Source organism: Patagioenas fasciata, chromosome Z (genome assembly GCF_037038585.1).
Source record: "Patagioenas fasciata isolate bPatFas1 chromosome Z, bPatFas1.hap1, whole genome shotgun sequence".
Taxonomy (NCBI): domain Eukaryota; kingdom Metazoa; phylum Chordata; class Aves; order Columbiformes; family Columbidae; genus Patagioenas; species Patagioenas fasciata.
In genome coordinates, this window is record NC_092560.1 from 52,645,597 (window position 1) to 52,660,291 (window position 14,695).

Here is a 14,695-nt window from a genome sequence, read left to right on the forward strand (position 1 = left end):
TGCAGATGTCTCAGTTGTCATTAGACGAGGAACGACCATTGACTGTAAAGATCATACAGCAAGACCATCCAGGAGCAAGGCCCAGAACTCCTGTGCCACACACTTGTGAATCAACTGCCCAGTCACGTGTCTTTCTGATGGTCTAATAACACATGTCATTGGGGAAGAGTGAAGCTTTAACAGAGAGAAACACACAAGCTTAATTGGTAGCTCATGTAACAAGTAATTACCGATTTACACTTCAGCTTTCAAAAAACTGGAGTCCATGGAGTTTCTATGGTGGGACACTGCGGTCAGGATAATGCTGGCAGCAATAAGAACCCATCTGTGTGTTTAAAAATCAGTAAAGGAAGGGTTCAAGGGTTCCTTTCTCTCTCTTTTTTTTTTTTTCCCCTACTTTACAGCAGCATATCACCAAAAAAAAAAAAAAAAAGAAAATTTACTCCACTGAGATCACGACAATGTAAGTGAAAGCTGGATTTGGTTTGAAAAGGATTTCAGGGCTAAGCAAAAAGTCAAATGAGGTCTTTCCTCTGTATTGTCGACTTATTTTCAGCTGTCTTTGTGTCCCTAAAAGAAAACCAAACAAACGAAAAAAAACTCCACCATGAACAGCGGCACTCTTCCCAAGCCTACCCCGCCATTCATCTTCTCCTTAGGAACAGAATTTCCTTTCCTTAACATCAACTGAAATCCATCAAAATACAACACAGCTTTAAACAAAATTTACCTGAAAGACCAAAGAAAGAAGAATGGCTCATTTGGTATTTGATTCCTTGGATTTCATGTTTTTAATTTAAAAAACAAACAAACAAACAAAAAAACCAACATACACACAAAACAAACAAACAAAAACACAAACAAGCAAAGAAACATAGTCCATGCTTAAAGCTTCATACTAAGCGTATTCAAAGTGCATGCCCTCAATGGACGGGGAGTAAAACAGCTTTCTCTTAGGCAACACTGGGTTGGCTGCCTGTGCTGCCAATTGTTTGGGAATAGTTATGCACTTAAGAAATGTGATCATCAGCTTTCGTAATGATCTCCATTTAGCCTGCTGAAAAAGAGAACAAACTGAGATCCACTATAGTGCTCATCTTTCTCTTTATGATAGGTGTATCAGCATGAGGCCTTTATCTTTTTATTCAGTCAGTATTTATTGTTTCAGTGACATGTTGCCTTAGGGGTGCTATGTAAATCCATTAAACTGCGTTGCACACTAATGCCCTATTTTCATGTGAAATTGCAAGTTCAATATGTTGGGATGTTTCTCTTGACTTCTGTTGTGGCAGTAACAGCACCTAGATCTCAGTTCAAACATATAAATAATTATTCATCTGAGCATTGATGGGTTTTGGCAAGACGTATTGCCTTAGTATTTCACAATAAGAGTGTAAAAAAAAGGTCAATGAAATACATGTAAAATCTTTTTGTTTACCCAGCTGGAAAAGGCCTTTGTTAGAAATGGATGGTTACTGATGTAATTTTGGAAAATGCATTAAGCAGGGAAAAATGGTTTTATTTTATTATAAGTCAATACCAGGAAGGAAGGAAATACAGCAAAATTTGCCGTAAGCAGTGTCTCAGAGGAACACCAAAAATTGACTGCTTAATGGACATGACCTTCCAATAAATTTGGAGAAGAATTTATTGGATTTTCTAGGGATATTCAGAGGCTTTGTAGACAGAGCTGTCTGATAAAGTTTGTATTTTGTGTAGGTATTATGTATAATTTTATTAAGGAAAATCTTTAGTCATAAAAGAAGTCTCTCTCTTAATAATCAACACTTTGATTTAGTAATTTTTCTATAACAAAAAAAAATCTTGCATAAGGTGCTGAAATATGTGGTTTCCCATGTGATTAGTTGCTGTTTCTAAATATGCTTGTTATTAAACCTGCAGTATATTTTTCCCTTGAGCTGTATTTCACAGTGAGGCTACTTGACTAGTATGGTATCTGCTTGCATTTTGAATAGCCAAGTGTTTTCCAAAACAGGAAAATGTTTTATTAAGCAATAGTGAGGTCAGGAAAAAAAATCGCAGTGGGTCTGACTGACTGGCTTTATGTGTTTGAGAGAAACTGGACCCTGTTCTTGATGAGAAGATGTGGGAGTGATAACCTACACAAACGTTTTCCTGTGGAGTATTGCCAGGAGCTATCATGTTACACTCTGTAGGATAAATGACTCAAAGATGCTAAATATAATCAGTCTTTACACTATGGATTTTGATCTGTTCATAATATTGAATAAGTTTGTAAATAAAACTCTCTGTAAATAAAACTCTCTGTGTATGTCAGGTTTCCCCATGATGCATGAGAGGACTACACTTCCAGAGCACCTGTGATGCATCAAAGTGACTCCAGATTTCATGGATTTAGTCAGACAGATCATTGCACAGAAGGTTGCTCCTAACTGACAGCCATTTAAGATTTTACTAATAGCAGCATATCCCTACCATTGGCAACTTTCAGTTGAAGAATAGGTCTCTGTGTGTCCTGGTCATAGCAGACAGAAAACTTGTCCTGTCAAGTTTACAGTTCAGGTGTGATGAGAGACAAAAGATATGAGAAGAAAATACTCATCAGAGAGAGTATTCTTTTAAAAAGCCCAGCTACCTGAGTGTGTGAGGATCTATGCTTTTGTTGGAAGATCAAATAACTTCTTATATCCTAGGACTCTTTTGAATTTGGTCTGTTGTCTCACTGTAGGCCTACAAAATGCTGAAGTGATAGGGAATATGGAATCCCAGTCATTTGATCAAATTTACATCCAGTGAATCTGGGACTACATCTGTACCTCCCCTTACTGACCAGCAATAAGTGCTTTTCCACTCAGAAGGTAAATAAGGAGAGCTCAATACTGATGCTTTGCTAGAGTTAAATCCCATTATTTTCAAATTATGGAGAGAACTCATCACATTGAGGTAAAAATGGCACTGACTGGAGTAAGAATTTATTTTCAAATGCTTGCCTCTAGCAAGCAGTTGCTCTCCGTAATAACAAAGATAGTATTTCTGTGCAGTTTGTTCTGTACTGAGGTTACACCTTACATGGACTCAACATTTAATAAGTGGAATGTTTTATCTTTAGGCTTTAGACAGTTGCTGTATCTCAGGGGGGTACATAAATGGAGGGAAAATCTCATTTAACAAGAGCTGATTGGGAATGGAAGGAGGTAGGAGATAGCAAGTGGCAGGAGATTATGACTCAGCGTTGCTTCAGACACTACTGCAACTTTTTCATTACAGTGAATTCAAGCATATTTTCTTGTGTGTATTTCACTCTTCTGTTTGCAAACAAGCAGCTATAGGATTGCATGTAAGAAAGCCAGACTGTGGAACAACTTGACTTTCAGAAGTCAACTGTGGAAAGATTATGAAAACTGGATGTAATGCCAAACTCCTATATCTTACCCCTAACACGAGAAAAAACTCATAAAAACCAACATGAAGCCCATGGAATCATTAAGTGCCTCCAGCGGCTACAATGGATCTGCAGCAGTTTGTCCCATGAAGGATATAGCCCACGATTTTTAACTTGTTAATTTCTCTTTAAGGATCAGATAAACAAAAATGTCAATGACCTTGAAAATATGACCTGAGTGTCTTAGTTTCACTAGGAAGAACTGTTCCTGGAAAAAATTCTCCCCTGTCAGAGTCACAACAAGGTTTTTCGTTCTGGAGTAGGAATGTGTGCTGTTCTTCCCTTGTTCTCCCTTCCCAGTCAGCAATGCAGTCAAATTCCAACTTGCTAGTCTGGCATTTCAATTTCTGTAGGGTCTTCTCATGTTATGCCAGTGTAGAATGTTTCACATTTTTTGTAACATTCTTTCAAAACAGAACTGCTCCAGAGCACCTTGCTACAGTCCAGTGACTAGACTTCGAAAAGGAGGGTGTTCAGCCCTTGTTCACAAAATGGAAGAAAGTAAATTCTATTCCTTGTGGCATATAACATAAAGAAAGGCCTGTAAGCAATGATTGCAGAAGTCATTATATGTAAGCTTAAAAATACAGTGGTAGGGGTATTCATATGAGAAAAAATATGACGACTACCATGCCATTTAAACATCTGCTTTATTGTGAATACAGGATTTTGCCTTCTGTTGAACAAAGGCAGTAAAAATGTATGTATTATTCAGACAAAACCACATTTGGTGACTTTCTGCATGTTTGTTTCTGTCTTTCTTTCGCCTCCAGGAAAGAAATCATGCAGGCATTTCATATAGTTTTGAGATAGTGCTCTACAGTGCTTTTAATCATTAGTGAAATGTTCAGAGCAGTCAGTGACATGAGGATGGACATCTGATGCCTCCCTCAGATCACAGGAGCTGTGGTTTGAACACTCTGAAGCAAAGAAGATTGCCCTGCTCTGTGGGCTAGGAATTATTGGAATGGATCTGCTCTCAACCTCTTGGCCTGACACTGCTTTGTTATGGAAGATGGTCATCTTCACCACCAGGTTGGAAAGTCCTTCTGTCCCAGTAGCTGTCAATGTGTTTTGAGCAGAGTAGGTTACATGTGAATAGACAGAGGTCCTTCCTTCGAACTTGCCTGCCCCATAATGGGACACTGATGTGACAAGTACATAATGTTGATTCAAGCCCTTGCCCTGAGTCAGTCTGAAACGATTTTTACTAGGGTTTCTGATCTCTTAGTCTGACAAAGGAACCATACGCTGGCATGAGCCTATTCTGTATTACTCCACTTTGAAATAGCTCTTAGCAGCACTACACCAGCTAAAAATAATTGCTGTGAATTCTCCATTATCTGATGGAGAGAAACAAACATTTTCCCAGTTGCAGAAAAACATGGATGGTACAAGTACTGGGAGCAGTCATGGAACCAATTCTCTTAAGACCAGCCAGACCTAGGACTATCTCTGCACTGTACACTCTTGACGCTCCAAACTGGAGGACAACTTACTCATTCAGACACAGCACCTGACCTGAGATGACTTTCTGAGTGCACCACATTGCAACAGAGCTAATAAGCTAATAAGGTTTCTAGGAATCCAGGGTGCTCTGCATCACAGTAGAAGCACATCTGATATGACATGAACACAACTGCATAAAATCTGCTGGTCTCATACTAGCAAAGAAGAGCACCTTGAATGCACCTCCAGAAGGTTCCACACTGCTGGTTTGGCACGTTTGGTGTGGAGAAAACAGGTCTGTCTCTCCACTGAAATAATCCCAATCCAAGTCTACATTATATTCTGCTGCACTACTCCCACATTTTGCCCCAACATAATAACTCAAGGAGCCTGGATATGTTCCTGCAGAGCCATCTGCACTGTCCCATCTTCTGTGGTATGGTTAATTAGCTGTACATTTCCACTAATCACAAACAGTAAAGTGAGGAAGGTATGGAGAAATGTGTTACACTCATGCCACTTGGTTTCTTGACCCTTTCTATTTTGTCACCTGCAAGGAGGGTATGAGAATCAAACAGGACTGTGCTGTACGTGAAACCTTGGCATAACACTATTGCTCTCTTATTACATTTTACAACCTACTCAAGCATCTTGAAGGCAAAGTTGCCAGAGTCTGCCACTGGCAATTCAAGCTCAAAGAGAAGTAGCAAAGGAAACTTCTCAAAGAGAAGTGAGAAGGAAAAAACAGATGCGAAGGGAAGATAAAAGTAATCTGTCTTGAGTGTATATCCAAAAGTGCCAAACTTACACACTGCCTTTAGCAGTTAAAGAATGTTCATGTTTTATTAATAGACTCAAAACTTGTCATCATAGAATTGTACTTAAGCCAAGCCAATAAGAACACAAGCTCCATTTTCACTTCTAAAAAATACTGAATTTGAAAACACAAATGAGTCATAGACTTTTTACAGATGGCAACTAGCTATTGCAAGGTGATTGTTACTATTTTTGTTCTTTCTAATACAAACAACTTCTAGATGAAGTAATAGTAATGAGTTACAATGAAGTCTGAGCTATACTGTAAGTTTCTTTAGTAACACAATAAAAAAATAAACCAATGCAATTTCTGCCGTTAAAAATATAAATAAATAAATAAGCAAACAAACAAATAAATATATAAATACATATATATATATATATATAAAAATACATACATACATACATACATATATAACACATCACGGAGATATTATTTGCAAAATTTTCAGCTTTATTTCCAAACAATGTGGAATAAACTTTTCTAAACTATTTGACCATGCAATGTGCCTTAAAAATAACCTCACATACCCTGTTTAATCTGTATTGACAGCATAGAAATCACAGTGGACAGTGAATCCAAAGTGAAATGGATAACAACTCACATTTTCAGTTCTCAGAAAACAATAGTATTTAGCATAGTCTTGCATTTTTCCTGAATACATGTAATTAGAAAAATATATTTCATTTATAGGCAGTATCTCCCTTTTCCTTTCTGAAGTAGGTAACAAAAATTCCATTCTTCTAATGGTTCATGGAAGTTCCTGTTTAATTCTGATAATACCCCAAAATACTCTTCATATACAGTCAGAAGCAGAGTGTAGAAGTCTATCATAGAATTAAGGATGAGAAAAACTGCAAGGATATAAAGAAACACAGAACTATGGTGTCCATACAGCTTGTGAACAATTCAACAAAGAGCAACTATTAATTTCTGCCTGGACTGTCTAGATGATACTACTGGTACCTGCAGCCAGTTCCAGAAAAAAAGCAGAGAAAAAACACTAAAATATCCAAATCATCTACAAAATTAAGTGAGATATTGTTGTAAATCCCTTATTTTTTGTTGTTAATATTATTGTTTTTATCCCCCTCCTGCAGCTCTTGGCAAACATTGATCTTAAAATATTTGGAAAAACAGTTGATTCTTTCCACTTCATCCCTGCCTTTTCTTAACCTCTGAAATCATTAAGCATTGTGGTGCTGCCTGAAATACTGTTTACTAATGTTGCTTTGTTATGTGGGTATTTTCAATTTTTTAAAGGAACTTTGTGTTCCTACAGAGTGAAGTCTCCTCATGCCGTGCTGCAGCTAAGTTAGCCAAGGTGCTGATAGCCCCCTGCAGTGAAGCAACACGAGAAGAGAGAAAAACTGGGGGGAAACAGAGCAGACTTTTCAACCGTCAACATTTATTTAAATGTAATAATGAAATTTGACTGCTCCTTGGGCCATGTGGTGTCTGACCATTCTGCAGGGTGGGGCTGGAATTACTGCTGGCATGAATTTGTTTGGTCTCTTATTTTCATAACCCTTCAGAGCCACACAAGGGGAAAACAAGAGGCCACATAAGTACATTCAAGGGCTAAATGTTTGTCCAGCATGCTTGCATCACACAGGACTTGGAAGGGCTGAGGAAATCCTCTGAGTTTAGGGAATGTGAAGTGAGCTGCCCAGTTTAATATGCAGACAGAGGGCTGAGGAGGATACAGGAAGGGAAAATACTCATGAAGGTACAGGGAGAGGTAAATAAGTGAGGATCAATGTCAGAAGAGAAAATAGGTAGAAGATTAACTTAATTGTCCTCCATTTTTATGATTTTAAAATGAATTATGGCAAGGTTAATGGGGCTCATTGTACTGTGAGGCTTCCCTTCCTGCAGGAAAGGGATGTGCCCCTTCATTTCATCCAGCTCTGATTTTCAGAAGCCTTTTGTGGCCACTTTTATTTCCTTGCAGACCCTCTGATTTCTCCTGTATCATCTTGTCCCCTACATTTTCAGAAACCTCATTGTACAGCCCTCACCTCACCTCTTTACAGCTCCCCTCTTCATGCTCAACCAGATCTGTCATGTTCTTCACTTCTCCTGATCAGGCTGTAAGAAAGAGAGGGGTGCAGCTGCTGCCCCTGCTTCGCAACAGGCAGGAAGGCTGACTTAAGCAAATGATGCGAATTGGAAATGGCTCCCATGATACATCTTCAACTCCTTTGCTTCTTTCCAGAAGCAAAAATTAAGTAAAAAATCATGAGAGGGAGAGAAAATCCTAGAGAATTTGTAGGCCATGGTGGTATCTAGAGCTGCTGAGAGAAATCTAGAAGATGACTGAGAGGATATAGCAGAAATACTGAAGGAGAACTGGAAGTGTTTTAGAAGTGGCTCAGTTAGGAATTCAACACAGTGCTTCCAATTACAAGTTACTCACAAATATTGAAGAGCAAATTGGCATGTGCCTGAAGAAAATAGGCATCTAGAATACAATCCCTGACACGGATGGTAGTGTTCAGGAACATGAACATATGACTGAAATAGATGAGTGGCTGAGAAAAGAGAGAGAAAATGCTCAAACGGTACATCTGGGTAATGGAGACAAAAGGGAGAGCACACTGAAATGTGAAATGAAACGGAAAGCAAACTTGGGAAAAAGAGAAAAGAGGGTGAAGAAGGAAGTTGACACTGGCAGGTTTGGCACAGAAGAACACAACATTAGAAAAGTCAAGTGTTAGGAGGATATAGAGTATAAATGGAAAGTGATACAGAAAGAAGAGACATTACAAAATGGAAAAGGAAAGCAGGGGCAGAAAGGAAGACAGTAACTGATGTGACAGTAACAGATGCTTACACTTATTAATACAAAGAGACTGCTGATCTTGCAAAGTGCCCACTCTCTGCTTCTCAGCCCAAGACGTTGCTTGGTCTCTTTCAGAATATAAATCTGTGTTTTCAGGGGAGACCTTAGTGAATGTTTTACATATTTGGCATATGTTTACTCCGATGCCGTGACAGACTGCACATTGGAGACCTTCAAGTGTTTTTAGACCCAACTGAAGACTGGAGAATCTCTGACTTTCTTCACTGCTTGATTGAGTTCAAAGAGATTTTAGATCCTAGATCACATTTATAATATGCAGCTGTTGTTCCAGTGACATATTGGCTTAGAAGTACAGTATAAAAACTGGTCTAAGTGCAGTTCTTCTCTTTTTTTTACTGTGATTAAATTCAGGCTGTGGCTTAAGAGGGATTTTTAAGGAAGAACTGGAAATCAGTCTTTTTTGCTGGCATTATTCCTGGCTTATTTAATTTCCAATGCAGTTATTGGATGGAAAAAGGCAAAGAATAGGCAATTACTTGTAGCTGCTCTGCTTGGAAACCCATTTGTGGGTAGGATACTGTGAAGAAATTCAAAGTGGGAGGCTGGTAGGTAAAAAGAAAAAAAAAAAATAGAAGAGCTTTAACATGTAACTAACAGAAAATACAAATGGCAGGGGTTTAAGTCACTGAGGCTTAAATCCCTGTGCAGACCACTTAGAAAGAATTACATGACTCATAGATTTTAGAGCCAAAAGAGACCAACAGATTGTTAGTTTGACCTACTGTTTAACATGGGCTGTAGTATTTCATCAACTAATTTTGCAGCTAGATGAAAGCTTGTCGTTCCTGAAGTCAGGTGGACTTGATTTAGAGATTTCAGGGGATGAATAGCTCAATGCATCAGTTAACAGTTTGTCCTCTGGTAGTTTATTCCTTGTAGTTTTAAATTTGTTTGGTTTATACTTAACTCCACTTTATACAGCTTCAGTCTCTTTTTTTCTTGTTGTTGTTTATGTTTTGTTAATATTTTCCTGCATTATTGGAGGCCCACATTACCTTTTATTTTCTTTAGGTGAAAGATGCTTATGAAATAAAGGGTGTAGCCTAGGTACAAAATATTTGTGAAAGCAACGACATCCTCTGTCCAGACTGTAATATGAGTGACTGGAAGGGTGAACATCAGTTCTCAAAAAAATTACCTTATTCTGAAGTATACTGTGTATATCTGGGCTCCCCTGCAGCTTATTTGTTGCTTTCCAGTTTGCATTGGGCTATTGATGCTGGCAGTCAGGGGCATGGGCTCATGAACAACTCTGTAGTGTAATAGCAGGGTAGAGCAGGCTGCATCAGAGACAAGGTAATGCCAGCTCTTGGGACAGCTTTTGGCAATGACAGTTGCCTATGTGGAATGTAATGAGAAGTGAGAGAGAGTGAAATGGCAGACTGTGTGAGGCTGCAATGAGTCAGCCATTCCAAGGGAGCTGGAAGAAATGTATAGTCTGTACAGAGGAGCATTGGGCTGCCCTGAGCTGGAGGCGAGGATTTTGGATTTCTGCAAATCCAATTCATCTGATGTTCTTGGCAGTAAGGGGAGGAAACTAACAGCAGAGAGCTCTGGTGTGAGAGGAGTGATGACTCTTAAGCTGCCTTCTGGGAAGGCAGACCAATAAACTGGTTACCATGTACTGCAACAACAGTCCTGAAGAGGGAGTGTAAACTAATAGTAGTATCCAGGGCAATATAAATTGCCTCCTTTGTGATGGAGTGAGCAGTGTGTGACTAAAGGTTAAAGCACTACACCACCATTCACAGGAAAAAAGTATGTATAAATGTCTCTCATAACTGATTATTTTGCCCCATTTGCTAGGAGAGAGAAATTCAATGTGTTAATTAAAACTCTTCTTCATGCAAGATTTTCTGGGAAGTTCATCATCTCATGATCTTCATGCTGCAATTTCTTCTTCCATTACTTCTTCTAAATACTGGATTTGTTCTTTTTCTGTCCAAACATGAGGATCCTTTCCATTTCCTTATTGCATTTTGGAGTTTCAAAATTCATCCTCAGAATTTCTCCTTCTCTTGTAAATGGTTCTAATTTAGAGGATTTGACATTTCTCCTACCAGTTTCTCTTACTGAGAAGTGAGGTTTTGTAAGAGCATAATTGTGGCGTGCTAGAGTTTCTTTTGGGGGAGGAAACAAAACAAAACAAAACAAACAAACAAACAAACAAACAAACAAAAACCCCAGTAGGTATTTTCAGGTGGTCACACAGTGAAATAACATTAACACCATGCAATTTGCCCAAGCAAAAAAGTAGTCCAGACTTGGAATGTGTGACAGTATTTTACTGCATCAAAAATTGTTGTTGCTTCAGCTGCAGCCATATCTATCTCCCTCGGAAAACTTCCAGCTTCGAAGGGAAATCTGATTGTACATGTTTGAACTGTGTTTTTAGCTGCAACATACTCTTATCTGTCTTCTGGCCGTTCATTAGAAATGGTAATGAAAACATGGCACATGGTCATTTCAGCCTCAGTATAACCTTTCTCTTACTCAGGAAAAAAAGTTCCCCAATCTAGAGGGCAATTCAGTTACTGACGTCCTTTCAGATGCTTTGAAGATATACTTTGTTGGAGCGTCTGCACGCATGTTAATCTGTAAATTACAGTAAAAGGTTAACACCTATCAAGGCAATGTCAAAAAATACATCCGTCTCCTAACTAATGCCTTCACAACAACTGAATCATATTAAACATAGATTCATTTCATGGGCTGAATAGGCAAGTTCTTAAATTTACAGTTACCAAAACATGTTGTCATAAGAAAGTCATCAGTGACCTTAGGGTCGTTCACAGAATCACAGAATGTTACAGATTGGAAGGGACCTCAAAAGATCATCCAGTCCAATCCTCCTGCCAGAGCAGGAACACCTAGATGAGGTTACACAGGAATGTGTCCAGGCAGGTTTTGAATGTCTCCAGAGAAGGAGACTCCACAACCTCCCTGGGCAGCCTGTTTCAGTGTTCCGTCACCCTCACTCTGAAGAAGTTTCTTCTCAAATTTAAGTGGAACCTTTTGTGTTCCAGTTTGAACCCATTTCCCCTTGTCCTATCATTGGTTGTCACCAAGAAACACTAGTAATGGAAAAGCCATATGACAAACATTTCTGAACTTTCAGAAAAGAAAGCAAGCAAGAAAAAACAACATTTATTTTCTCTTCATGAGCAAATGAGCTATAATAAAATATAAAAATAAAGAAGTCTTCGCAATTCACGACCTCTCATCTTCACCCCACCCAAGACACTTTTTAAGGCATTTTTTCATACTCTTGGTTTGTTTATTGTTCCTCTGGTGCTTCCAAGTTGACCTTCAGATAGGATTCCGCACAGAGTTTTGCAGGAAGTAAAATAGGTCAACAGAAGCAAAAGAGTTATTTGCTGGAATGATGGTTACAAAAATATGTGTGAAGTAATTATAGCAGATCTGTTACTGTCTTGCTTATATATATATTGATGTTTGTCTCAGACTCTTTTGGAAATTTTCAGACACATCACTGATAACTTATGATAAATTTCTGTATTATTTCTTATATTTTCTCATGGCTTCTCTATGACCCTTCCTGTTCATAGAATCATAGAATACTTTAGGTTGGAAGGGACCTTCAAAGCTCACCCAGTTCAACCACCTGCAATGAGCAGGGACATTTTCAACTAGATCAGGTTGCTCAGAGCCCCGCCCAGCCTGGCCTTGAATGTCTCCAGAGATGGGGCATCTACCACCTCTCTGGGCAACCTGGGCCAGCATTGCCCTACGCTCATCATAAAAAAACGTTTTTCTTCATGTCTAACCTGAATCTCCCCTCCTTTAGTGCAAAAAACGTTACCCCTTGTCCTGTTGCAACAGGCCCTGCTAAAAAGTCTGTCCCCATATTTCTTATAGGCCCCTTTTAAGTACTGAAAGGCCACAATAAGGTCTCCCTGGAGCCTTCTTATCTCCAGACTCAACAATCCTAACTCCCTCAGCTTTTCTTCATGGGAGAGGTGTTCCAGCTCAATGATCCTTTTTTTTTTTTTTGCCTCCTCTGGACACTCTCCAGCAGGCCCATGTCTTTCCTGTGCTGAGAGCTCCAGAGCTGGGCACAAAACTCCAGGTGGGGTCTCGCCAGAGTGGAGTAGAGGGGCAGAATCACCTCCCTTAACCTGCTGGCCACACTCCTTTTGATGCAGCCCAAGATATGGCTAGCCTTCCGGGCTGCAAGCACACATTGCCAGCTCATGTCCAGTCTTTCATTCACCAGTAACCCCAAGTCCTTCTCTGTAGGGCTGCTCTCAATTTCTTCACTCCCCAACTTGTACTGGTATCAGGATTTGCCCCGACACAGGTGCAGGATCTCACCCTTGGCTTATTGTTCCAGGGTGCTCTGTTTGGAAAATATTAAGGCCATCATCATTATCATTGCTTAAATAATAAGGAAAAATAAATGAGTAGACTGGGTTCTTCTCCATGTGAATTCTCACTAATTGTATATATATATGAAATGTAAATTACTTCATCTAATAAAAAGTCTGTTCTAAGGAGTATCATGTCCATTATGTGATTTATTCTGGCTTGAAGAAGATAAGCAATGGAAAACAATTCACTTCTGCTATTTTTCTTCCTCTGGTAAAAGTAATTCCTGTGTGTTTTGTTTGTATTTTATCTAGTCAGCAAGGGTTATTGATGGAGTACTGAAAAGATACAAACCAAGGGAGATTAAAGGCAAATTGGTGCTATGCAATTTAAAGTCGCACAGAGATCTGAACCAATCAGTTGCTTTAAACCACATGTATGGCATATGTAATATAGCAAAATTTTCCAGGGTTGTCTATTTTTGTTTTTCAAATATCTAAACACCTACACAGACACAAGCATAAGCATACACATAAAATGCCAGCCTGTAATTTAGATGGAACAATGTCACAAATTTTTAATATATTGTTGGTATTAATAGATTTATGTAAAAACCTACCAGATTTTTTAGCCATAGTAACTTATTCAAAGATTAGTATTGTTTACTTCATTCCTCATTTCTAATGATCTGAAGGCACTTTTGTTTTTTCAAAGAAAAAAAAAAATTAGAAAGATTTTTTCCTAATAATCTTGTACTATGAATACTTCCCTAGCCATTTCCAGGCATTTGTGCTGATATCTGGGACAGCTTATGTGGAAACAACAGACTTATCTATTTATCACTAACATGGGCTCCACCTAAAATCTTACAATGTAGAAAAGTATTCTTGTATCTTCTGAAGACACATAAGTGAATGTAAATGTTTACAAAATGCAAGAATGCTTTTACTTCTTTTTATAACTTTTCTGTTAGATCTATGAAATAAAGGGTAACTTTAATCTTTGTTCTTCCTGGATTTTGACTCTGTAACTGCAGTATTATTCTTTATTATCTATTTACCTGTTGTTTACATGTAGTCATCACAGTTTTGTGTATCTCAAATAACTTGAAGCTAACTGTCTTGGATAACAGAATCAGTGCTGACGGTAAAACAATTTTTCATGTATTTTTGCTGGCATCAAAGCATCCTGCAAATACTGTGAAAAAGCTACTCTGCATCTGAATTGTGTTAAAAGGTGGGTCTGTGTCATACTGGCAATAATTTTTGTGCAATATAAAATGTGTTTAACTCCTAAGGCTAAGTGAAGGTCAAATATAATTTGCTTGTAATCCAAGTGTTATTCATTTGATAAACACCTTCTCCTATACACAGCATAAAGTTGAATTAATTGTTCAGTGTACTGATACTGCAGTGTCAGAAGGCTTAACCCACTATCACTTTTTTCCTTTACACACTTGTGTTTTCCAATTCAACTTGTTCCAACCAGACAACCTGATTTTACTTCTCTGAAAGCCTTTCGTCATTTTCCTTTCTGTATCTCAGGCTTGGGAATTAACGTGATTCAGAGAACTTCATAAAACTGCCAGGAGATGGTTAAAGAATGTAATGTTGTTAAAACCCCTTTGATGGGTTTGCTTTGTGTCTGCCTTAGCAGCATACTTGTCACATTAAAAATTTCAGTGTGAAATAGATACTAGAATTTGTTTGCAGTAGCTTTCTCTTGCTTAGCAGAACACAAGACATTGCTCTTGCCAAGGCTCTAAGCAAATGATGCCCATTGTGCATTTTTAGGTTTTCAGCAACTGACA

At 38.5% G+C, this 14,695-nt stretch overlaps 1 protein-coding gene across 1 annotated transcript in view; it reads left to right on the forward strand.

Moving 5' to 3' along the window:
• The window catches only part of ZNF475 (zinc finger protein 475), a 52,944-nt gene that overhangs the window by 16,990 nt on the left and 21,259 nt on the right, over nucleotides 1-14,695 (forward strand). The gene's annotated exons all lie outside the window — the stretch shown is intronic.